Source organism: Sarcophilus harrisii, chromosome X (assembly GCF_902635505.1).
Source record: "Sarcophilus harrisii chromosome X, mSarHar1.11, whole genome shotgun sequence".
Taxonomy (NCBI): Eukaryota; Metazoa; Chordata; class Mammalia; order Dasyuromorphia; family Dasyuridae; genus Sarcophilus; species Sarcophilus harrisii.
In genome coordinates, this window is record NC_045432.1 from 38,495,043 (window position 1) to 38,521,244 (window position 26,202).

A 26,202-nucleotide genomic window follows, 5' to 3' on the forward strand; every position below is an offset into this window, starting at 1 on the left:
GTAGAATCAATTTCTCCATCGGGAGATAGCAATAATTACATTTCCAGGGACACAGGGGAATCTGAGTTTCCTGACAATCCATGCATTTCAATAGGCCAATGGCCGCTTCTCTAAAAACATGGCAAGAGTCGGGTCACTGGGCACCAAGAGAATCCTGCAATCTCTAGACATCTTAGCTCCCTAAATGCAAATCATATTCCTCCAGGTACCAAAAGAAATTTCTTTTTTCTCCAAGCACCAAGAGATAGGCTTTTCCCCCCTTCTGGGGAGAAAGTCTGGTCAATACTTACATCCCAAAAGATTGAGGCATGTGCTTGAGTCTACAGGCAACAAGGGAAATGTGTGCTTCTGCTAAAGCAGTACTCCTGTGGTAATAACAGAAAAGTACATGGTGAAGCAGAGCTCATGGATCACAAAGCTACTTACTGTGCCTTCTGACCTCCAGTGCAAGGCTTGCATCCAGTACTCTTGCTTTATACCAGGTAGAAGGCTTGTGTCTCTGACTCCAAGTGGAAGTATATGTCTTGTCCCAAAGGCCTGGGCTCCTGGGTCCTTGGTGCTGGTCAAAGGCCTGGGCTCCTGGGTCCTTGGTGCTGGTCAAAGGCCTGGGCTCCTGGGTCCTTGGTGCTGGTCAAAGGCCTGGGCTCCTGGGTCCTTGGTGCTGGTCAAAGGCCTGGGCTCCTGGGTCCTTGGTGCTGGTCAAAGGCCTGGGCTCCTGGGTCCTTGGTGCTGGTCAAAGGCCTGGGCTCCTGGGTCCTTGGTGTTGGTCAAAGGCCTGGGCTCCTGGGTCCTGGGTCCTGGTCAAAGGCCTGGGGTCCTAGGTCCTGGGCTCCTGGATCCTGGGTCCTGGTCAAAGGCCTGGGCTCCTGGGTCCTGGTCAAAGGCCTGGGCTCCTGGGTCCTGGTCAAAGGCCTGGGCTCCTGGGTCCTGGTCAAAGGCCTGGGCTCCTGGGTCCTGGTCAAAGGCCTGGGCTCCTGGCTCCTGGCTCCTGGGTCCTGGTCAAAGGCCTTGTCTTCTGGGTCCTGGTCAAAGGCCTTGGTTCCTGGGTCCTGGTCAAAGGCCTTGTCTTCTGGGTCCTGGGTCCTAGATCCTGGTCAAAGGCCTTGTCTTCTGGGTCCTGGGTCCTGGTCAAAGGCCTTGTCTTCTGGGTACTAGGTCCTAGATCCTGGTCAAAGGCCTTGTCTTCTGGGTCCTGGGTCCTAGATCCTGGTCAAAAGCCTTGTCTTCTGGGTCCTGGTTCCTAGATCCTGGTCAAAGGCCTTGGCTTCTGGGTCCTGGGTCCTCGATCCTGGTCAAAGGCTTCTGGCTTCTGGCTTCTGGGTCCTGGGTCCTGGGTCCTAGATCCTGGTCAAAGGCTTTCTCTTCTTGGTCCTGGTCAAAGGCCTTATCTTCTGGGTCCTGGGTCCTATACGAAGGCTTTGGCTTCTGGGTCCTGGGTCCTGTCAAAGGCTTTGGCTCCTGGGTCCTGGGTCCTGTCAAAGGCCTTGGCTCCTGGGTCCTGGTCCTGTCAAAGGCCTTGGCCCTGGGTCCTGGGTCCTGTCAAGGCCTTGGCTCCTGGGTCCTGGGTCCGTCAAAGGCCTTGGCTCCTGGGTCCTTCAAAGGGCCTTGGCTCCTGGGTCCTGGGTCCTGTCAAAGGCCTTGGCTCCTGGGTCCTGGGTCCTGTCAAAGGCCTTGGCTCCTGGGTCCTGGGTCCTGTCAAAGGCCTTGGCTCCTGGGTCCTGGGTCCTGTCAAAGGCCTTGGCTCCTGGGTCCTGGGTCCTGTCAAAGGCCTTGGCCCTGGTCCTGGTCCTGTCAAAGGCCTTGGCTCCTGGGTCCTGGGTCCTGTCAAAGGCCTTGGCTCCTGGGTCCTGGGTCCTGTCAAAGGCCTTGTCTTCTGGGTCCTGGTCAAAGGCCTTGTCTTCTGGGTCCTGGTCAAAGGCCTTGTCTTCTGGGTCCTGGTCAAAGGCCTTGTCTTCTGGGTCCTGGTCAAAGGCCTTGTCTTCTGGGTCCTGGTCAAAGGCCTTGTCTTCTGGGTCCTGGGTCCTGGTCAAAGGCCTTGTCTTCTGGGTCCTGGGTCCTGGTCAAAGGCCTTGTCTTCTGGGTCCTGGGTCCTGGTCAAAGGCCTTGTCTTCTGGGTCCTGGGTCCTGGTCAAAGGCCTTGTCTTCTGGGTCCTGGGTCCTATACGAAGGCTTTGGCTTCTGGGTCCTGGGTCCTGTCAAAGGCCTTGACTTCTGGGTCCTGGGTCCTGGTCAAAGGCCTTGTCTTCTGGGTCCTGGTCAAAGGCCTTGGGTCCTGGGTCCTGGGTCCTAGATCCTGGTCAAAGGCCTTGTCTTCTGGGTCCTGGTCAAAGGCCTTGGGTCCTGGGTCCTGGGTCCTAGATCCTGATCAAAGGCCTTGTCTTCTGGGTCCTGGTCAAAGGCCTTGGTCCTGGGTCCTAGATCCTGGTCAAAGGCTTTGTCTTCTGGGTCCTGGTCAAAGGCCTTGGTCCTGGGTCCTAGATCCTGGTCAAAGGCCTTGTCTTCTGGGTCCTGGTCAAAGGCCTTGGTCCTGGGTCCTGACTCCTGGTCAAAGGCCTTGGTCCTGGGTCCTGACTCCTGGTCAAAGGCCTTGTCTTCTGGTTCCTGGTCAAAGGCCTTGTCTTCTGGTTCCTGGTCAAAGGCCTTGTCTTCTGGTTCCTGGTCAAAGGCCTTGTCTTCTGGGTCCTGGTCAAAGGCCTTGTCTTCTGGGTCCTGGTCAAAGGCCTTGTCTTCTGGGTCCTGGTCAAAGGCCTTGTCTTCTGGGTCCTGGTCAAAGGCCTTGTCTTCTGCATCCTGGGTCCTGGTCAAAGGCCTTGTCTTCTGGGTCCTGGGTCCTGGTCAAAGGCCTTGTCTTCTGGGTCCTGGGTCCTGGTCAAAGGCCTCGTCTTCTGGGACCTGGTCAAAGGCCTTGTCTTCTGGGTCCTGGTCAAAGGCCTCGTCTTCTGGGTCCTGGGTCCTAGATCCTGGTCAAGGTCCTGGGTCCTAGATCCTGGTCAAAGGCCTTGTCTTCTGGCTCCTGTGTTCGGGTCAAAGGCCCTGTCTCCTGGGTCCTGTGTTCTGGTCAAAGGCCCTGTCCTCTGGGTCCTGGTCAAAGGCCCTGTCTTCTGGGTCCTGGTCAAAGGCCTTGTCTTCTGGGTCCTGGGTCCTGGTCAAAGGCCTTGTCTTCTGGGTCCTGGGTCCTGGTCAAAGGCCTTGTCTTCTGGGTCCTGGGTCCTGGTCAAAGGCCTTGTCTTCTGGGTCCTGGGGTCCTGGTCAAAGGCCTTGGTCTCTGGGTCCTAGATCCTGGTCAAAGGCCTTGTCTTCTGGGTCCTGGGTCCTGGTCAAAGGCCTTGTCTTCTGGGTCCTGGGTCCTAGATCCTGGTCAAAGGCCTTGGTTCCTGGGTCCTGGGTCCTAGATCCTGGTCAAAGGCCTTGTCTTCTGGGTCCTGGTCAAAGGCCTTGTCTTCTGGGTCCTGGTCAAAGGCCTTGTCTTCTGGGTCCTGGTCAAAGGCCTTGTCTTCTGGGTCCTGGGTCCTGGTCAAAGGCCTTGTCTTCTGGGTCCTGGGTCCTGGTCAAAGGCCTTGTCTTCTGGTTCCTGGGTCCTGGTCAAAGGTCTTGTCTTCTGGGTCCTGAGTCCTAGATCCTGGTCAAAGGCCTTGATTCCGGAGTCCTGGGTCCTAGATCCTGGTCAAAGGCCTTGTCTTCTGGGTCCTGGTCAAAGGCCTTGTCTTCTGGGTCCTGGTCAAAGGCCTGGGCTTCTGGTCAAAGGCCTTTGTCTTCTGGGTCCTGGGTCCTGGTGAAAGGCCTGGGCTTCTAGGTCCTGGGTCCTGGTCAAAGGCCTTGGTGCCTGGGTCCTGGGTCCTAGATCCTGGTCAAAGGCCTTAGCTTCTGGGTCCTAGGTCCTGTGTTCTGGTCAAAGGCCTTGTCTTCTGGGTCCTGGGTCCTAGATCTTGGTCAAAGGCCTTGTCTTCTGGGTCCTGGGTCCTGGTCAAAGGCCTTGTCTTCTGGGTCCTGGGTCCTGGTCAAAGGCCTTGTCTTCTGGGTCCTGGGTCCTAGATCCTGGTCAAAGGCCTTGGTTCCTGGGTCCTAGATCCTGGTCAAAGGCCTTGTCTTCTGGGTCCTGGGTCCTGGTCAAAGGCCTTGTCTTCTGGGTCCTGGGTCTTAGATCCTGGTCAAAGGCCTTGGTTCCTGGGTCCTAGATCCTGGTCAAAGGCCTTGTCTTCTGGGTCCTGGGTGCTAGATCCTGGTCAAAGGCTTTGTCTTTTGGGTCCTGAGTCCTAGATCCTGGTCAAAGGCTTTGTCTTTTGGGTCCTGGGTCCTAGATCCTGATCAAAGGCTTTGGTTCCTGGGTCCTAGAGCCTGGTCACAGGCTTTGGTTCCTGGGTCCTAGAGCCTGGTCACAGGCCTTAGCTTCTGGGTCCTGGGTCCTGTGTTCTGGTCAAAGGCCTTGTCTTCTGGGTCCTGGGTCCTAGATCCTGGTCAAAGGCCTTGTCTTCTGGGTCCTGGGTCCTGGTCAAAGGCCTTGTCTTCTGGTCCTGGGTCTTAGATCCTGGTCAAAGGCCTTGTCTTCTGTGTCCTGGGTCCTGGTCAAAGGCCTTATCTTCTGTGTCCTGGGTCCTGGTCAAAGGCCTTGTCTTCTGGGTCCTGGGTCCTGGTCAAAGGCCTTGTCTTCTAGGTCCTGGGTCCTGGTCAAAGGCCTTGTCTTCTGGGTCTTGGATCCTGGTCAAAGGCTTTGGTTCCTGGGTCCTAGATCCTGGTCACAGGCCTTAACTTCTGGGTCCTGGGTCCTGTGTTCTGGTCAAAGGCCTTGTCTTCTGGGTCCTGGGTCCTAGATCCTGGTCATAGACCTTGGTTTCTGGATCCTGGGTCCTGGTCAAAGGCCTTGTCTTCTTGGTCCTGGGTCCTGGTCAAAGGCCTTGTCTTCTGGGTCCTGGGTCCTGGTCAAAGGCCTTGTCTTCTGGGTCCTGGGTCCTGGTCAAAGGCCTTGTCTTCTGGGTCCTGGGTCCTGGTCAAAGGCCTTGTCTTCTGGGTCCTGGGTCCTGGTCAAAGGCCTTGTCTTCTGGGTCCTGACTCCTGGTCAAAGGCCTTGTCTTCTGGGTCCTGGTCAAAGGCCTTGTCTTCTGGGTCCTGGTCAAAGGCCTTGTCTTTTGGGGCCTGGGGCCTGGGGCCTGGCCAAAGATCTTGTCTTCTGGGTACTGGGTCCTAGATCCTGGTCAAAGGCTTTGTCTTCTGAGTCCTGGGTCCTAGGTCCAGGTCAAAGGCCTTGGGTCCTGGGTCCTGGGTCCTGGGTCCTAGATCCTGGTCAAAGGCCCTGTCTTCTGGGTCCTGGTCAAAGGCCTTGTCTTTTGGGTCCTGGGGCCTGGGGCCTGGCCAAAGGTCTTGTCTTCTGGGTCCTGGGTCCTAGATCCTGGTCAAAGACTTTGTCTTCTGAGTCCTGGGTCCTAGGTCCAGGTCAAAGGCCTTGGGTCCTGGGTCCTAGATCCTGGTCAAAGGCCCTGTCTTCTGGGTCCTGGTCAAAGGCCTTGTCTTCTGGGTCCTGGGTCCTGGTCAAAGGCCTTGTGTTCTGGGTCCTGGGTCCTGGTCAAAGGCCTTGTCTTCTGGGTCCTGGGTCCTGGTCAAAGGCCTTGGCTTCTGGGTCCTAGATCCTCCTCAAAGGCCTTGGCTTCTGGGTCCTAGATCCTGGTCAAAGGCCTTGGCTTCTTTGTCCTAGATCCTGGTCAAAGGCCTTGTCTTCTGGGTCCTGGTCAAAGGCCTTGGCTTCTAGGTCCTAAGTCTTAGATCCTAGATCCTGAAGGAAGGCCTGGTTTCTGGGTGCTATATCCTGATGGAAGGCCTGGGTACTAGATCCTGTTAGAAGGCCTGGGTGCTGGGTGCTAGAACCTGATGGAAGGCCTGGGTTCTGTTAGAAGGACCAAGGCTTGGTTCCTGGCTCCTGGTAGGAGGCTTGGTTCATCTTGGGTCCCTCGATTCCCTTTGGAAGACTTGGGTCCCTTAGCTCCCAGTTGGAAGCTTGGGGTTGAGGTTCTGCCTCCTGATGGGAGATAAGGGTTTCTTGGATCCCTTTAGAAAACTTGTTTTCTGAAACCCAAGTAGAAGGCAAGATACAGAAAGGACTACTTGCGTTTCTTGGCAATGGCATTACTGAAGTCTTCAGGTACAGTGCTCCCAACTTCTGGACAGCCACGGGATGGTTCTTCTCACCACACGTCATGTGCAGTATCGACCTAGTCAGGAAACAAATGAAACATTTCACTCTCTGGAGTCGTGTCAAATCAAAAATCAAAAATCAAAAACTTTTAGAATTTCATTTGCCTAGTAGAAAATATCTTTTTGTTTTTAATGTAATTCCTGGGCACCAAGCCAAAGAAAGTACAATTTAGACACTTATAAAAACATTTGTAATTATGATACAAAGAGGCAAATTCTGGGTCCCAGAAACAAACCATTTGTAAATCACAGACACAGAAGCAAATTTTAACATTCCAGTGGCCATTTCAATTGATCAATGATGGACAGAAGCAGCTACACCCAACGAAAAAAAAAACACTGGGAAATGAATGTAAACTGTTTGCATTTTTATTTTTCTTCCCGGGTTACTTCTACCTTCTGAATCCAATTCTCCCTGTGCAACAAGAAAACTGTTTGGATCTGCACACATACAGTGTATCTAGGATATACTAGGACATATTCAACATATATAGGACTGCTTGCCATCTAGGGGAGGGGGTGGAGGGTGGGAGGGAAAAATCGGAACAGAAGTGAGTGCAAGGGATAATGTTGTAAAAAAAAAAATTACCCAGGCATGGATTCTGTCAATAAAAAGTTACTATAATAAAAAAACATTCCAGTGGCCAGATCAAACACTTAGTAGTACCAAATGAGAATCAGGGGAAAATGGAATTTCACAACCCGTGAACATCATAACATTCTAAAGAAAATATCACATTCCCTAAAAATGGAAAAAAGTACCATTCCATATGGCAAGCAGAAAATGGAAGACTCTTACTTGGTCTCTTTTGGCCTATAGTTTATGAAATTTTCATTCTGATCACTTACACTTCAGATATCTGCAAGTGAAGCAGATCAGGACTTGACTTATTGTTCTGTTGGTGTCTAGACTAAAAATATTCTTTACATCGCTTAAGGCCAGCAGTAGTGTAATACAAGGCTTGGGGAATGAAGTCATGCCCATCAAGACTGGAAGGCGTGCAACTGACTGTAGGCTACTACTAATAATTTATTATTATTATGTAGCATTTAGATAGCCCTTTAAGGTTCTAAGTCCTCATTTGACGCTCAGCACATCCTGGCCTACAGACAAAAATAATTTGTTTCTAATTTCAGATACCAAGCAAGAATTTTGCATTATAGACAAGAAGTCTATCTAGTAATCCTAGATACCAAGTGGAATATTTACCTTGCCACTCAAAATGTAGATGGTAAGCAGAATTAAAGAAAAACATTCCATTTGATACCTAGAATCGTAAAATTTGGAAAGCTGAACAACATACCTAAAATTTGGAATACCACATCCATTAAAAAGAATTCCTATTCATAATGATAATATTAGTGACCAGAACAATAGTATTCCAGTAGTGCTTTTAACCCTGAGAGGAAACCGAGGCATCTCCTATAATCCATCTAGAGCTCCAGGTCCAATACAATTTCACTACTTACACCTTGAAAAGAGAACCTTTGGAATTCTCAGACATCAAGTGGAAAATGTGGGCTCTTTCTGGCTGCTAAGAGCATCTAGACTGAATGACTTTACTTAATGATAGTAGCTAGCATTTGTACAGTGTCTTGAGCGTTGCAAAAACAAAAACAAAACAAAAAACAAACAAACACAAAAAAAGGACCATACATGTTATCTCACTTGATAGCTGTGGATGAAGTGCCATTATTATTCCCATTGTATGGGAATAAGAGGGATAAATAGGAAAAAGAGGCAATTGAAGTTCATAAAGGTTAAGTGACTTGACTTAACCTCTATGGTAAATGTCTCGGATGGGAATTGAACTCAGCTTTCTCTTCCTTCAGTCCAAAGTTCTCTTCATTTGCCACAGAATTAATTCACAGGATTTTTTCGTGCTACTGAGAAGAGCACTACACTGGCTCTAGAGTCAACAGGACATGGATTCTCACCCCATCTCTGACTCACTACCTGTACGAGCTGGGACAAGTCACAGCCTCTCCATTTCTTTTCTGAAAGAAGGTTTGGACTAGCTGGCCTTTGGGGTCACTCTAGATCTATATGCCAAGGGAACTTATTAGAACATTAGCCCACAAATTTAACACTGAGAACAGCTTTGATGCCAGGTAGAAGCAGCGACTAATCTTCAGATAGTTCAAATATGATGCAATCCAGAGGCTGCAGCTGCTTTGCAGGATTGCTTCATTGGGATTTAATGTTTGGCAAATGCTAGAGTGTTGCTCATTTCTTTCCCTTTCATCTTGCCATGTGTGGGACATAGCAACTCATTTTACCCATTTTACTTTAAAAGGAAAAGTCCTCTCCAAAAAAGGTTTCATTGTAACATGGATGTGAAACTTCATTTTTCCATCCTAATCCATCTTTCTCCTGAAATGTGATCAATGGCTTGGTTATCTTTTTTTAAAAACACATTCAAATCTTGTTTCCCAAAATGCAAAGTCAATTATTTTCTCCCTAACTGGCAATAAATATGGCAGGGTTAGAATGAATCCATGAACAATTTTTGTCCTCTATACGCTTCTGGCGGTACCCTTCCCACCTACCTTCAAGGGCCTCAGTTTCTCGAGCCTCTGGGATCTCATTCATGTTTCTCACTAAGAGAACTTTTCTCTTCTCATCTTATTGTGAGTCATTATGTCCTCCTGAAAGGCTTCCAATGGAGATTCACCCAGAATGCTAAGGGTATACCTGTGGATATAAAGAATTTAATAGAATTAGGATCTTTGTGACAGTTGCATCCAATCCCTTTTCTCAGTTTACATTGGGTATAGCTTGTGAAATACCACTCAAATCAGGAACTGTGTATTTTAGATTCTAGTCACCAGTTTCTCCTGCCCCCCCTTCCCCCCCACCCCCACAATCCCAATCCAGTACTTAGAACTTTGACTCTAAATGTGACTCTAAATGATCTTTATACTAACAGCTGTACTGTCTGCAAATTTCAGGAAGGCATCAGATTTGTGAGCAGGCTATATTTCTGAATTGTCCTTGGCCACTTTACCAGGTAAGAGAGTAACTGTGCTAAATGATGATATGAAAAAAATTGCTGCAGGATAAAACTACTAGCCCCCCCCCCCCCTCCCTTAATGATTTACCGCTGGATTTTGATGACTGGAGGAGAGAATTGAGGCTACCTCTTTTACAGTTCTCCCTCACTGAAATCTAGTTCACAGGAATGTCAAGACATCACCCTCAAAGTTTTATTGGTCCTCTGGGAATGAGGGGAGAATACCGTAAAGTTGAGACGTATAAAAATAGAGCCTTAGTCAGACTATACAAATAGAGGGATTGGGGCTGGACAAGATTTAAGGTACTATCAACAATTCTGCTCAAAATCGGAGACGTTCTGAAATGGAGAGAGTTTGGAGGAGATAGGAAAGAGAGGGAAGATTGCGTTGTTCAGTTAGGGATACTTAGAAATGGAGAGGGTCTGGGAGATAGGGAAAGCAGACTGAAGAAGTTCCTTTGTAAAATCCAAGGTTTTTAGACATGAAGAGGGTAGCAGAGGAGATAGAAACAGCATTTTTCATGGTCATGGTAATGCTTAAAAATGGAGATTTGAGGGACTAAAGGAGAGGTGTAAAAACCAGCTGATAAAAATCAGATAATCTTATATTATCTGGGACATAGCAAGCAAATAGAATCAGAAGTTTGGGGAATAGGAAGAGGCTTTAAATTAGATCTTCAAGCCATGACGAGAGATACTTAGAAATGGAGCAGAGGTTTGGAAGATAGAAAAGAAGGCTAAAATCAGCTTTTGTTTTCAAAAATCAGAGAATGGGGCTGTAGAATAAAGGATGGGATAGATTCAGTTCTTCTCTTGCAATTCAGAAATTCTTAGAATTCAGTTATTCTGGACAGCAGACACTTAGAAAAAGGGGATAGGGTGATTAAGAGTAGGGCTAGAATAAATACTTTTGGTTACAGATGCTTAGAAATAGGGTTTGGGAACAATACTATATGATGACCAGTTCTGATGGACCTGGCCATCCTCAGCAACAAGATCAACCAAATCATTTCCAATGGAGCTAATTGTACAATATTTCAGAGTCTGATTCTTTTTATACAGCAATATAATGTTTTGGTGTATACTTATTGTGTGTCTAATTTATATTTTAATGTATTTAACATCTACTGGTCATCCTGCCATCTAGGGGAGGGGGTGGGGGGTAAGAGGTGAAAAATTGGAACAAGAGGTTTGGCAATTGTTAACGCTGTAAAGTTATCCATGCATATAACCTGTAAATAAAAGGCTATTAAATAAATAAATAAATAAAAAGAAATAGGGTTTGGGGTGGTAAGTAAAGAGGGAACGAATCGGTTGATCTGTGCAGGATCGGAGATAATAGAGGGATGAGGGTATAGGAAGGGGAATCAGACTCTTGGACTCAAAAGTTCAAGTTATCAGGCAATAGAGGGGGATTTGAGAAAATAAGAGGACCTTTTCCAAGTCAGAATAACTAATACAGTTACCCTTCCCATGTTACAATATTCCTTAGCACTGTTTCAATGTATCACAGGTCAGAATAAGATAAAAATTGTGGAGGAGTTTTATGAAAGCCATAGACGACAGAGTAAATGACCAAATACTGAACCAAATTTTACAATAAGGTACTGTGTAAATACCCCATAAAAGAAAAAGCCAGACATCTTTAGTACAAAGATCCAGGGACACTGTGCCCCCAAACCCTGTGATGTGGGAGGGATAAATGTGGTAAATAGGCTGGAGGGATAAGAAGATCACATCTTCGGCTCTGAATAAGATAAACAGATATTTATACAGATATAAATGATCAGTTTGGGAGTTTTGGTGGAGACAGAAAGGTAGAGAAAAATTAAGGGAGACAATAGAGTAAAATCAGTTCCTCTGGTCTGAATTTTAAAAATTTTTAATAGAGATTTCAGGGTAGTAGAAGGAAGATAATCTGTTCTTTAAATCAAAAATTAAATCATTTTGGGGATGGAGGATCAAAATGAGAATTCATAAAATAAATGAAACCCATGTGGAAGGCCAGCAATGAGGGCTAGAATAAATAGAACAGGTTGTGGGGTGAAATGCAAGAGGGTAGATGTAGCTCAAAATCAAAGATACTGAGAAATGAAGAGGGTTGGGGAGGATAGGCTGCAAGGCTTTTCTTGGCTCTTTTGCTTAGAATTGAAGATATGTATAAGAATAGGAGTTTGGGGAGGATAGAAAGATTCAGAGATTCTTTGAAATGGGGTGAGATTGCAACATAATTAATATGGAAATTACCTTTATTTGTAGTTGAAAAAAAAATACTATTAAATGAAAAAAAAAAAAGAATTGGAAAAAAAAATAAGAAATGGGGCGAGTATGGAGGAATAGAAGAGGGTTAGAACTATTTCCTCTGAGAGATATTCGTAAATGAAGAGTCTAGGGAGACATAAAAGTTGTCCTAATAAGAGGTTCAAGTTAAAAGCAGATATTTTAAACAGAGAGGGATTGGGATGATTAAAAGGTGGACTAGAATACCTTCTGTTCAGCTTCTGAGATACTTTGATTGGGGGGGGGGGGCATAATTCACTTCAGAAAGATGTTTAGATATTGAGAGATTGGGGATAGAAATAAGAGACTCCAATGAGCTTTTGCAGTCACAGATAGAAGTTTGGAGGAGAAGTAATAAAAGGTAGGATCAGCCGATCTGGGCAAGATAAATTCCCATAAATGTAGAGGACTTGGAACTTAGGAAGCAGGGCAGAATCAGCTCTTGTGATCCAAGAGATATTTAGAAATGGAGGGACTTTGAGAGATGGGTGGGGGAAGCACCTATAATGAGGTTGTCAAATCAGTTCAGAGATATTTCAAAATTCAGGGGGTTTGAAGGAATAGATAGGAGGAATCTCTTCAAAATCATTGATATTTATAAATGTTGGGGGTTTGGGCAACAGAACTAGCTTTTCTGTTCAGAATCATAATTCATTTGACATGGAGAGGGCCTATTGGGAGAGGAAGAAGGGACACCAGAGTAAGCTTTGATCATGGAGATAATTTAAAATGTAAGGGTTTAGGGGGGATAGGATAGAGAGTAGATTCAGTTCTGATTAGTTATATATTTAGAAATAGAGAGCATTTGGAAGGATAAAGGGGAATAGCTAACTGCTTCTGATTTTGATAGGATGATGCTCATGTTAAATGTCAGAATGAGATATTTAGAAATGGAGAATTTTAAAATTTAGAAATATTCAGAAATGGGGGGTAATTGGAAGGGGGACTACAACCTACGGTGCAGGTAACAGGTAGAAACATTTAGATATGAGTGGGGTTTAGGGGGATAGATAGGTAGTAGGCCTAGAATCAGTTTTTCTGATCCAAAGGGATATTGAGGAACTGGAAGGAAATGGAAGAGGGTGCAATTAGAGGGGAGATAAAGATATACGAAAGGGGTACTATAATTGGGCCTTCACATAAGAATCAGAAGATATAAACAGAGTTTGGGGAAAACAGATGCAAGGGTTGGAAATTAGTTCTCTTGAGAATCAAGATGAATGGATAGGGTATGGGAAGTCAAAGGAAGGGAACAAATAAATGAGTCTTCTGGTCTAGATCAAAGAAAGTTATTTAGAAAAGTAAAAAAGAAAGTTTGGGAGAGACTGGAATCAAAGCTGTATCAGATCATCAAATCAGGATCAATGATATTAAGAAATGGAGCACAAGTCATTATTAATCAGACAAATGCAAATTAAGACAACTCTGAGATACCACTACACACCTGTCAGATTGGCTAGAATGACAGGGAAAGATAATGCAGAATGTTGGAGGGGATGTGGGAAAACAGGGACACTGATACATTGTTGGTGGAATTGTGAATACATACAGCCATTCTGGAGAGCAACTTGGAACTATGCTCAAAAAGCTATCAAACTGTGCATACCCTTTGATCCAGCAGTGTTACTACTGAGCTTATATCCCAAAGAGATTATAAAGAAGAGAAAGGGACCTGTATGTGCACGAATGTTTGTGGCAGCCCTCTTTGTAGTGGCCAGAAACTGGAAACTGAGTGGATGCCCATCAATTGGAGAATGGCTGAATAAATTGTGGTATATGAATATTATAGAATATTATTGGTCGGCAAGAAATGACCAACAGGATGATTTTCAGAAAGGCCTGGAGAGACTTAGATGAATTGATGCTGAGTGAAATGAGCAGGACCAGGAGATCATGAGATACTTCAACAACAATATTATATGATGATCGATTCTGATGGACGTGGCCATCTTCAGCAATGAGATGAACCAAATCGGTTCCAATAGAGCAGGAATCAACTGAACCAGCTACACCCAGAACTCTGGGAGATGACTAAGAACCATTACATAGAATTCCCAATCCCTATACTTTTGTCCACCTGCATTCTTGATTTCCTTCCCAGGCTAATTATACATTATTTCAAAATCCGACTCTTTTTGTACAGCAAAATAACTGTTTGGACATGTATACAAAAATTGTATTTAACATATACTTTAACATATTTAACATGTATTAGCCAACCTGCCATCTGGTGGAAGGGGTGGAGGGAAGGAGGGGAAAAGTTGGAACAAAAGGTTTTGCAACTGTCAATGCTGAAAAATTACCTATGCATATATTTTGTAAATAAAAAGCTATAATTTTAAAAAATGGAGCAAATCACTGGAGCAAGCCTCTGGAGGAAGAAAGAAATAGCTCTGCTGGTACTTAGAAACAGAGGTGATGTAGAGGAATAGGGGCTAGTACCAGATGTTCTAGTTACAGAGATTAGATATGAAGTTTGTGTGAAAAGGAGGACAACTAAAATCAACAGATCCAAGCAGATTCTTAAAATCTGTCCTCGTCACAATAAACGATACTTTATTTAAATTAATAGAGAGGGAAGGGGTTTAGGGCCTTGACAAGTGGATAACTAGATCTGTTAGAAATGAAAGGCTCTTGAGGGGATATAAAGGGAAGGCAGAGAAAGCTCTGCTGTTCAGAGACACTTAGAAATTCAGAGATTTGGGGGGAATAGGAAGGGGCTAGAACTAGCTGTGCTGGTCAGAGATAGTTATAGAGAAGTGACTCAAATTTATAATACAAGTCATTCCTCAATTGATAAATGATCAAAGGAAATAAACAGTTTTCAGATGTAGAAATTAAGAGGCAAGAAAAGAAATTGGAGGGATAGGTGGGATGGAGAGCCAGGATCAGCTGTGCTGGTCAGAAATGGAGGGGAATGGAAGAAATTAAGGGGGGCGGGGGGAGAGAACAATTCTTGCTGGTCAGAGATACTTAGGACATTTGAAGGAATAGGACAGGAGACTGATAATTTTAATCTTAGGCAGGGCAGAACCACCTGTCTCAGTCAGCAATACTTAGAAATGTATGGGGGGGACGATAGAAAGGAGGGATAAAGATGGTTCTGCTCTTCAGAGATATTTAGAAACAGAAGGGAGTTTGCAGTGATGGGAAAGGGGAAGGGAGCAGAACTAATTGTGCTGGTCACTAATCAATCAAGGAGGTTTGGAGAGGAAAGAAAGAGGAAACAATTCTGCTGATCAGACAGTTTAGAAATTGAAGTATGCTTAGAAAAGGAGGGGGTTGGAGGGATAGGGAAGGGTCCCCATGTGTTGGTCAGAGATATTTAGAAATTCAGGGAGGCTTGGTGGAGATAGAAGGGGACTGGTAGGAACTCTCCTAGTCAAAGACACTTTAAGATGGAGGTGGTTTGAGGGGATGGAATAAGATATCCACAACTACCTGTGCTGGTCACAGAAACAGAGGGGCTTCAAGAAGATGAAGGGGAGAAGGGTAGAGAAAGACAGTTCTGATAATCAGAGAAAATTCTACTAGTCAGAGATACTTAGAAACTGAGAACATTTGAGGGGCTACTAAGGGGTGGGGAGTGAGGGACCAGAGATAATTCTGATGTCAGAGATACTTAGAAATGGAAGTTTTCATTGAGAGGAAGGGAGGCCCAGAACCAGCTATGCTAGTTAGAGATACTTATAAATAATAAAGAGAAAAGGGGGAAAGGAGAAAAACAATTCTCCTAGTCATACATAATTAGAAATTGAAGGAATGGGGACCCAGAGCTAGTGGTTGTTCAGAGATACTTAGAAATGGATAGGTTTTAGGTGGGGAGGAAGGCACAGCAAAGATAATTCTACTGGTTAGATATTCTTAGAAATAGAGGCTGGGGGGTGAGGATTAGAAGTGGCAGCGGGCAGAGACACTTCTGCTGATACTTAGAAAGATTCAGAGATACTTAGAAAGGGTCTGCATGGGAACTGAGTGTGGACCACAACACAGCATTCTCACTCTCTGTTGTTGTTTGCTTACATTTTGGTTTCTTTCTCAGTTTTTTTTTTTCTTCCTTCTCAATCTGATCTTTCCTTGTGAAGCAAGATAACTATATAAATATGTATACATTTGTTGCATTTAACATATATTTTAACATATTTAACATGTATTGGACTTATCTGCCAGTTAGGGGAGGGGGTGGTGGGAAAGAGGGGAAAATTTGGAACAAAAGGTTTTACTAGTTAGTGTCAATGTTGAGAAACTACCCATTCATAGATTTTGTAAATAAAAAGCTTTAATAAAAAAAAAGAATATGCACATAAATATATATTTATATACTAGATAAAATGAATTATATATAATGTGCATGTATATGTCTGTATACATGTATGTATATATATGTGTGTGTGTATTTGTCTCTCTGTGGATGTATCTTTAAATTATTTTCCCATTAAACTATAAGCTCCAAAAAAAAAAAATTTAAAGCTTTTGGCATTGGGGGGACAGGATAGAAATATTTCTCATGGTCAGAAATGAAGAGCTTGAGGGGGCTAGAAAAAGAGAGGGAGGATCCAGAACTAGATGTTCTGGTCAGGGTTGCTTACTAATGGAGGGATGAGGAGTCCTAGAACCAGCTTATAAATAAAAGGGGTTTTAGGGGGCAGGAAAGGAGGATAGGACTGAGATAGTTTTAGTCACAGATATTTAGAAAATGGACAGTTTGAGGAGAAAAGGGTGGGGGGGATCTAGAACCAGCTATATTATTAGGAGATATTGAGGAATGGAGAGGGCTTTAAGGGAGAGGGCATAAAGATTATTCTCTTGATCGGAAATACAGAAGTGGCAGTGGGCAGAGACAAATCTGCTGGTCAGAGATACTTAGAAAGGGTTTGCATGGGAACTGAGTGTGGACCACAACACAGCATTCTCACTCTCTGTTGTTTGCTTACATTTTGTTTTCTTTCTGTTTTTTTTTCTTCCCTCTCAATCTAATTTTTTCTTGTGCAGCAAGATATCTGTATAAATATGTCTACATATATTGGATTTAACATATATTTTAACATATTTAACATGTGTTGGACTAACCTGCCAGCTAGGGGAGGGGGTGGGGGTAAAGAGGGGAAAATTTGGAGCAAAAGGTCTTACTAGTGTCAATGTTGAAAAATGACCCATACATAGATTTTGTAAATAAAAAGCTTGAATAAAAAGTATGCACATAACTATATATTTATATGCTAGATAAAATGAATTATATATAATGTGCATGTATATGTCTGTATACACATGTGTGTGTGTATATATATATATGTATGTATGTATTTGTCTCTCTGGGTGTATCTTTAAATTATTTCCCCATTAAAGTATAAGCTCAAAAAAAAAAAATTAAAGGGTTTGGCAAGATTGGGGGGACAGGATAGAAATAGTTCTCATGGTCAGAAATGAAGCTTAAGGGGGATAGAAAGAGAGGGAGGATCCAGAACTAGCTGTTCTGGTCAGGGTTGCTTAGTAATGGAGAGAGATGAGGAGTCCTAGAACCACCTTATAAATAAAAGGGGTTTCAGGGGTCAGGAAAGGAGGATGGAATTGAGATAGTTTTAGTCAGAGATATTTTGAAAATAGACACTTTGAGGAAAAAAGGGTGGAGGGATCTAGAACCAGCTATATTATTAGGAATGGAGAGGGCTTTGAGGGAGAGGGCATAAAGATTATCCTCTTGATCAGAGATACTTAGAAATGAATGGGCCTTGAGAGGAAAAAAAAAAGGAGGGTAGAAACAGCTCTGTTTAAACAACAGAGGTATGAAACGGGCTCGAGGGGATATGAAGTAGAGCTAGAACAAGCTATGCCAATACTTAGAAACAAGGCTTGATGGGGATAGGAAGGGGGACAGAAACAATGTTGCTGGTCCAAGAAAGAGACTTAGAAATGAAAGGGGAGTTAGAGGGACAGAGAGCAGAAATGAGGTGATTAGGGCCAATTCCAATAGACCTGTAATGGAGAGAGCCATCTGCATCCAGAGAGAGGACTATGGGGACTGAATGTGGATCAAAAAAAAAAAAATAGCATTTTCACCTTTTTCTTGGTGTTTACCTGCTTTTTGTTCTCATTTTTTTCCTTTTTTGATCTGATTTTCCTTGTGCAGCATGAGAAATGTGCAAATAGGTTTAGAAGAATTGCACATGTTTAAGCATATTGGATTACTCGCTATCTAGGGGAGAGGGGTGAGAGGAAGGGAGAAAAATTTGGAACAAGGTTTTGCAAAGGTGAATTTTGAAAAACATCTTTTCATGTATTTTGAAAATTAAAAGCTATTAATTAAAAAAAAAAAAAACACTCAACATGGGGCAGCTATTTAGTGAAGTGGATTGAGCACCAGTCCTGAAGTTAGGAGGGCCTGAGTCCAAATTTAGCTTCAGACATTTCCTGGCTGTGTGACCCCAGGCAAGTCACTTGACCCCAGTTGCCTCAGGGGGAAAAAATCCTCAACACTTTTCCTAAATCTGGATGTATTTTGAAAATAAAAATCTATTATTCAAAAAATAAAGTAGCATGTATGCAGGAATAGAATAGGAATGTACAGACAGCTTGGCTGCTGTGAGATTTGTAAACTGAGTGTGGAGGGACAAGAGGTGGGGCAGAACCAGCTATGCTGGAGGAGCTTGGGGGGAATAAAAAGAGAGGATACAGACAACAGTTTTGAGATACTTAGAAATAGTGGGGATTTGAGGTGACAGGAGTTTGGGGTGTGTGTAGAACTAGCTACACACACACACACAAATCTACAAATGGGAAGGGCGGAGAAAGGTTTGTTGTTCTTGTATGTTACATATACCTTTTTGCATGTATTTTGAAAATAAAAAAGTATTATAAAAAATAATAAAGTAAGCCAGGCCCCCTGGCCTGGTTCCTGGTAGTCAAGGAGGTTTTGGCCAAATCCAGGTGAACAAACAATGCTATGTTGGTTAATTATTGCCTTTGATTCATATTCCTGGCTCTTTCCTTGGATGTTGATATCTATAAAGTACACAAGAAAAGGTATCCTTAAGTGGGGGTTGTGAATTTTTAAAAAATACACTTTGATGAGAAAGGGAGGCATGGGGAAGAGGGAGAGGGAAGAGAGAGGGAAAGGGGGGACAAGAGGGAGGGGAGAGCAAGAGGGAAGCAGAGAGGGAGGGAAAGGGGGAAGGGGGAGGGAGGGAGGGAGAGGAATCAGCTGACCAGGACATAGTTTTATCAACAAAGAGTTTCAGGTGGGGTGAGGGGAACAGAAACAACTGCTAGCCAGACATACTGAGAAATTAGAACTTAAGGGGCTTAGAGGAATGAAGTGGGGGTACAGAAATAACTCTGGTCAGAGATACTTTAAAATGGAGAAGGCTTGGGGGACATGAGAATGGCGGAGCAAGCAGCACCACTTCTGCTAGTCAGTCACTTAGAAATGGAAGGTGTTTGAAGGAACAGAATGGAAAGGTACAGACAACTCTGCTGTTGTGGGATGTTTGGAAACAGTGTAGAGGGACAAGAAGAGAGGGGACAGAACCAGCTATGCTGGCCAAAAAGGAATTTGGGAGAGGGGGGTAGAAAGGAGGCCAGAAACATGGGCTGATTTGTGATACTTAGAAATGGAGAAGCTTGGGGGAATAGAAAGGGAGGGTAAAGACAATTCTGCTGTTCAGAGCAATTTATAAATGAAGGGGTTTGGGGAGAAAGAAGGGAGGAAAAGTGACAATTACTCTGGTCAGATATACTTCTTGGGGACATAGAAAGGGAGAATGATAAAGACAGTTGTTTGGTGATACATAGAAATAGAGGGAGTTTGAGGTGACAGAAGTTGAGGCCATGCAGGACTAGCTGTACTAGTCAGATTTTTATATATAATTTATATCTAAGAGGGTAGACAGCTTTGATATTTAGATAAAGATTGGAAATGATGAGGAAACAGGGAGGGTAGAAACAACTGTGTTCTTGAGAAATTTAAGACAATTAGTTTGGGGGTGGGATAGGTGCTGGACAGAGAGAAAAGAAAGGGGAGACAGGATTCTGCTGCTCAGAGACTTAGAAAAGAAGGTGTTTAAGGAGACCAGAAGTGGGACAGACAACTGGTCAGAGATTTTAGAAATTGAGTTTGATATATTGTATTACTTGCTGTCTAGGGGAGGGATGGGGGGAAGGAGGGAGAAAAATTTGGAACGCAAAATTTTGCAAGGGTGAATGCTGAAAACTAGCTTTGCCTGTATTTTGAAAATAGAAAGTTATTTTTAAAAATTGAGAACTGGGGATAGAGTAAGGGGATAGAAATAGTTGGGCTGGTCAGTGATACCTAGAAATGTATCTTGGCAGGGGGGATAGGAAAGATAAAGACAGCTCTGCTATTCATAAATAGTCTGAGGTGACAGGGAGTGGGGGGGGGGGCAGCACTAGCTGTGCTGTTAAGAGATACTTAGAAGTTGAGGGGGTTTAGAGGGATGAGGGGGCCCCAGAACTAGCTGTGCTGCTCAGAGATAATAATCAATGAAGGTGATTTGGAGGGAAAAAAAGGGGACAGAAACAGTTTTGCCGATCAGAGAGCTTAGAAACTGAGAATTGGGGGGGGGGGGAAACATAGGGGACAGAGACAGCTCTATTGTTGAAGGATACTTAGAAATTGAAGCAATTTGGGGAAAGGGAGGCAGCTGTGCTTGTCAGAGATACCTATCAATGCAGGAGGTTTGGATAGAGAGGAAAGGAGAAACAGTCAATTTTGCAGGTGAGATATTTAGAAAGCGGGTATGAGGGGGAACAAATTCTCTTGAGAGTTCAGGGAATGAGTTAAGGGGGGCAGAACCACCTATACTAGTCAGACACTGAAATTAGAGGGAGATTGAGGGGAGGGCAAAAAAAGAGACAATGCTCCGGGACAGAGATCTTAGAAATAGAAGGGGGTGGTAGTGGTAAAAACTACCCATGTTGGTCAGAGATACATAGAAATGCAAAGGCTTTTAGGGAATTAGAAAAGGGGGAGCAGAAATAATTCTGCTGCTCGTAGATACTTAGAAATAGAGGGGCTTAGGGAATAGCAATGGGTGGGGGTTTGTATCAGGTCTCTTAGTCACAAAGACATTAATTAGGACTGTAAAGTGTTTGTGGAATATGAAGGCTTGCATCAGCAGATCTAAGGAGATTCTTAAAATCAGTGTCTGGAACTTAGTAAATGCTTTATCCAGTCAATGTCATTTAGTTGGAAGGAGTTGCAATAATAGTAAGTAGGGTAGAAATAGTTCTGCCCACTAGAGATAATTGGAAATAGAGGGGGCTTAGAAGGTGAGGTGATAGTGATAGTGAGGAATAGTCCAGAACCAGTTTTGCTGTTCAGAAATACTTAGAAATGGAAGTTTTTTGGAGTGAATAAAAAGCAGGAATGTGGATAGTACCTAGTCTGCTGGTCAAAGACACCAGCAGTTCTGCTCTAGTGCCAGTTTTGAAAACAAATCTATTCAAAAACAATAATCATATTCAGGAAGATTTTGGCCCAGCACAACTTTCCTTTGCTAAACCACAATTTCATCCTTGAGAAACAGTGAGAAAACAGAATATCAAACCACTTCAGGACAACCTGAATGCTGCCAGCCTTCAGACACCTACTTCCACAAGTCAGGTATTTTTGCAAGGTAAATTATCACATGTCTTTTCATCCTGTGGTGCAACAGGAGGAAAGCTGATCTGCTTTACCTGCTTCTTCCACCAAGGTTGAGACTCAAGTCCCCAGGCCCACTTTCTTCCCACCAAGGCTCCACCCTGTTACCCACAGAGACCTGACTTTGCCAGCCCAAGGCCCTGTGAGAATGAGATGGAGGTCTTGGGGCACCACCTATATGTATTGTAGTTTTTAGGGGGGGATAGTTGTTTCTTAACCATTTAACATTTATAACACTGTACCATTGATTTTTAAGTTCTGATCTGTGTGTTATTATTGAAATTTGAGTGCTGGGCACCTAAGCCTGTTTTCCCAATAAGGCCTGTGGGTTATTACTTACTTTGGCTTACTAGGATAATTTAAGAATGCATGTCCTGTTATATATAATATGTTCTGTTACACGGAAATTGCCTGTACTTGGAAATGGTGAGAACTTGAGGGGAAAGGAAAGAGGGACTGAGGTGGCTAGAAGAGATAGAAATGCAGGGAATTTGGGGGACAGGAGGAGAGGGAGACAATACCAGTTCTGCTCATCAAAAATCACCTCAAAATGGCAAGGGTTTGAGGAAAAAGGAAGGGGAGTCCAGAATTAGCTGTTACACTTAGAAATGCAGGGGGTTTACTGGGGATTGGAAGAGGTGGTGTAGCTCTGCTGAATAAGAATACTTTAAAATAAATAAAAACTGGCAATAAAAAGTTATAATTATTTTAAAAAATACTTTAAAATATTGGAGTTGTGCAGGTTGCAAAAGGAGGCTAGAATTATATCTGTTCATACTTAGAGATAAACAGAGAACAACTGGAGCTAAGAGAGAGGGCAGGGGAGTAGAACCAGCTCTTCAGATCAGAAATATTTAGAAAAATAGATTTGGTAGGGACAATAAAGAGAGTCATAATAAGGCCGATATAAGAGGTAGAGATGTAGATCAGGCCAGAGATAATTAGAATTGGAGAGGACTGGGCTGGGGGAATAGAACCCTTTTACCTGGTCAGAGGTATTTAGAAAGAGAAGTTTAGAAGGTAGTAAGGGGAGAGCTATAATTCATTCAAGTGAGTTTCAAGAAATATTTTAAAATGCAATTAGTTGAGGGTGTAGAGCTAGCTTTTCTGTTCAAAACATGAGCCCCTTAGCATGAGAGGTGGTTTGGGGAAGGGATTGGAATCGCCTCTTGTTCTGAATGGGAGATATTAGACAAGATATTATTTAGAGGGTTAAAATCAGCCCGCCTGTTCGGAATCACAGGTGTTTAGAAACTCAGGGAGGAGAGGAAGGGGTTAGAATGATGACTTCTTCAGTTTAGAGTTATATACTGAGAAATAGGGAGAGATAGTGGGGATAGGAATGAGGGCTCCAATTCTCTTTTCTGTAGAGAATCAGATATTTAAAAATGAAAGTGGTTTGAGCGATAGGACGGGAGCTGGAATTACTTTTTCTGTTTAGATATTTAGAAAGAGGCTATCTGGGAGGACAACGCCTGCTGCTCATGAAATATTTAGAAAAGGGACATCTGTAGCCAAGAGCAGGCTGGCTGCCTCAATTCCCCTCACTTGGAGAGGCGGGAAGGTGGGCGTAGCTGCCACCCAGGCACCAATGGGTGGCAGGTGGGCGGGCTAAGAGCGAGCGGCGCTGCCCTGCCCCAGGTGACATCACCAGCATTCCAAAGGGGAGGGGGGCTTGAATTTCCTTCCAGTGGCCCACCCCTCTCTCCCCTAGCCCCCACTAGTGGCACCAGGGAGATTTTTTTTCCAGAAGGATCTGGAAAAAGCCGAGTAGCGCCATTTTGAGGGTGCGGTTTTACCTCAGCCTTAGTGAGAATGGGGGGTGGGGGGGATGGGGGGGGGGAGAAGGGGCACCTTCCAGAATAGCTAAAAAAAAGCGGAAAAGGCTCAGTCTGCGTAGGGCGGCCTCGTCATCCCCCGGCCTCCCCTCTTCCGCTTAACTTCCCTTCTCTGGTGACTGTCCAAATCAACCAGGGCTTGGTTTTGTAAGCAGAAAAGGCGCTCCCCCCCCTCCCGTCCTACCTCCTCCTTAACTCCTGCTCCAAGCCCCCCCTAATCCTGAGCCCCAGTCACTGAGGCCTCCCCCGGCCTCCCTCCCCACAAGCCTCCACAGGCCCCTTCTTGAAGCCCCTCCTCAAAGTCCTGCTGGCCTGCAGCTTCCGCTGCCAGTGCACCGCCCCCCATGCCACTGCCACCATCGCCTCCTGCCCGTCCCAGTCCCCCCTCCATCTTCAGTCCCTTCTCCGTAATCCTCCTCGGCGCCTTCTCAGCCCTCAGTCTTCACAATCCTGGCCGGCTGTGGCCCCCGCAGCTGCACCCCCCACCCCCTCAGGCGCCTGTCCTCATAATTCGGCCAAGCTGGAGCAGCCACAGCAGCTGCACCCCCCCACCCCAGCCATAGTGACCTCTTTCCACTTCCATAATCCTCCACGGTCCCAGGCTACACCCCGAGTCCTCACAATCCTGCCGGGCTGTGGCCACCACCGCTGCACCCCCCTCCCCCAATCAGGCGCTTGTCCTCACAATCCTGCAGGGCTCTGGACACGCTGCACCCCGAGTTGGGCGCCTATCCTCACAACCCTGCGGAGCTGCCGTTACTACTACGGCCAGTCACAAATGGCCTCTTATCCCCTGCCCAGGGCCACCACCACCTTCCCCACCCCTTTTCCCCCAAGCCACAATCCAGCTCTATCCCCTTCTGGCAGTCAACAACATTTAATTCTTCCTGTGTCACCAGCAATTCTCCCCTAAAAACACTTTCCTGCAGCTATTAAAAAGAGAAAATTTTTCCAGCCCTTACACACAATCTTCCCACCTCAATTCACATCTCCAGCACCGGGGCAATTTCTGAAGACCTAGAGGCAACGCCATGGGGTAGAAGGTGGCAATTTTGGCCACCTGGCTCTCCTCTCCTTCCCCCCTTCAATTTGAAACAATTAAAAAATTCCCTATTCACTGTCTCCCCCTCCCCAGACCCTTCTCAGTTCCCCATTGTTTCATCCCCGCTCCTCCTGGTCCTTCCCGCCATTTCCCCCTGTCCTACTGGGACTACGGCTCCCCTTTCACTAACCTCTCTGTCTCCAGGTGCCTCCAAGGTGGTCCAGGTCCCTCTCTGACCCACAGCAGTTCCTGTGGCACCTCTTAAAGAGGTGCGTCTACAGGTGGCGGGAGTGGTGGAGCCTGGTAGCCACTGCTTCCGCGGGGCATCCACAGGTTCTTCCCACTGCGGTTCGCCGCTGCGACTGGCTGGTTCTCGCTGAGGTATCTCAAAGCCTCCGCCGTAGCACCCAAAGGTTCGCCGCTTCTATGTCCCGGGCGCGTGAGCTTCTGCAGCATCCACAGGCTTGTGGCACAGAGGAAGGCCGGAGGGCCATCCGAGCGCCATCCACTGCCATCCGCCCACCATCTACAGAGAATCGCCTTTCAGATCATCTAGGGCCCTTCTCCACCCCCGATGGGCATCAGCAGGTAGCATCTTGAGGGCATCTTTTCTGTGGATTTAATTTGGAAGTCTGAGGCCTGAAGGCCCAGGAATGGCGCCAGTCACGGAGCACCCGCTACAAGCGTCTAGCCCCGACCAGCTCCAACGCCGCACTGCGGACCAGACCCAACTGACGTGGCTAAGTCCTGGGTTCTGAGTGGGCATGCGCAGGGCCATCCTTCCCCTAGTAAAGATACCAAACCCCACCCACTTTGTCGCATTTGGGAGGAGCCTGCCTCCCTCTGCTCCCTCAGTTCCCGCCTCTGCACTGTCCCCCTCCCATCGAATTGCCCTGCAGCACCCCTCCTCCCGCCTCTGAAAAGTCCCCCTCCCATCGAATGACTCTGGGGGGAAAAAACACTCTCTCGTCTCCCTAATTTCACATTGTATTCAAAATATCACCTCAATTTTTATATATCTCCGATTGAGTTTAGTAACTTTCTCACTTTTCTTTCTAAAAGTAAGTTATATCGTTGGATATAGAGGGTTACTGAATGGCTTTGGGTAATCGTGAGCCCCTCTGCCTCCTTTTCTCTGCCCCTCCAGGTCTCTGGGTTAACTGACCTTACCACTTTGATGATCTTGCTTCTGAAGATCCGAGCCCCCAGTTCTTGGCTCACGGGTCCGCTGAAGCCGTGGAGATAGCTGCGGCGAACCCTCCGCTGCTGCTGCTGCCGCCGCCGCCGCCACCGCCGCCGCTGCTACCGCTCGGGCGGACCATGAAGGCACGGGGAGGTTTGGAATTCATTTTTTTTCTGTGTGGTGAAATCAGTTCTTCCATTTATCAAAACATCTTTGAGCTTCCTTCTCTCCCCAATTATCCGGGCAAATTTTTGCAGATTAGCCCCCTCCCCCTCCCGCCCGCCACCTCCCCTATTTTACCTCTTCTCGCTCCAATCTCTCCGTTGCTGGCTTTGAAAATGGCCACCAAGGTGCCCTTGAGCCCCCTTCCAAGGGGGCTGGGGGCTCCGCCCTCCCCACCACCGCTTTTCACCCAATGCCCACTCAGTTGCCCATTCATGGCAAAGTTGCCCCCCCACCCCAACTCCCCATTTATCTTATTCCTCCCCCCCAACTCCTCCTTCCTCCAGCACCTGTTTCCAACCGCCACTCTGACCCAGTTCCCTGACCAGCCTTGCTAGAATGTTCCTTGGCGGCCCCCCTCCCTTTATTAACTACGTGAGACGGTCTGAAGTGCCTCACATCAGTTCACCACCTCGCAAGGGGCTTAATTTCTCCTCCTCGGTATCCCTGAGTAACTAAGGAAGGGCACCTCTCGCGGCCACAGACTACGTACCTGGAGGAGACTCGCTGTCTCAGTTTCTCAGCATCAGGGACCCTCTTAACAGTCACAGGTTAACAAAAGCCAGAAAGAACTTTTAAAGAGAGTCTCAGCTTGTCCACATCAGGGGCTTTCTGGCAATCACAGCCTGACAGAGCTGGAAGGGACCTGAGTCCCCAGACTTGGAAACATTAGAATTAAATCGATGTCTTCAGATTCTAATTACGAGGTGCTCTTTCCTCAGTTATATGTGTGTGAAACACTCCCTATTGCCCTAATTCAGTTCAAAGAATGCTTTTTAAAT

The 26,202-nt window shown here is 45.7% G+C and overlaps 1 long non-coding RNA gene across 2 annotated transcripts; it reads right to left on the reverse strand.

The window, feature by feature from the left end:
* Positions 1-3,503: 3,503 nt before the first annotated feature.
* On the reverse strand, positions 3,504-25,337 carry LOC116420387. Of its 2 annotated transcripts, XR_004230671.1 has the most exons (4): positions 25,181-25,337; positions 24,206-24,626; positions 8,734-8,878; positions 3,504-6,200 (listed from the first exon to the last, which is right to left on the reverse strand). It is a non-coding gene; the product is annotated as an uncharacterized LOC116420387 (long non-coding RNA). The 2 variants fall into 2 exon arrangements; XR_004230670.1 differs by lacking the exon at positions 25,181-25,337 and having other exon boundaries at positions 24,206-24,792.
* Positions 25,338-26,202: the final 865 nt, after the last annotated feature.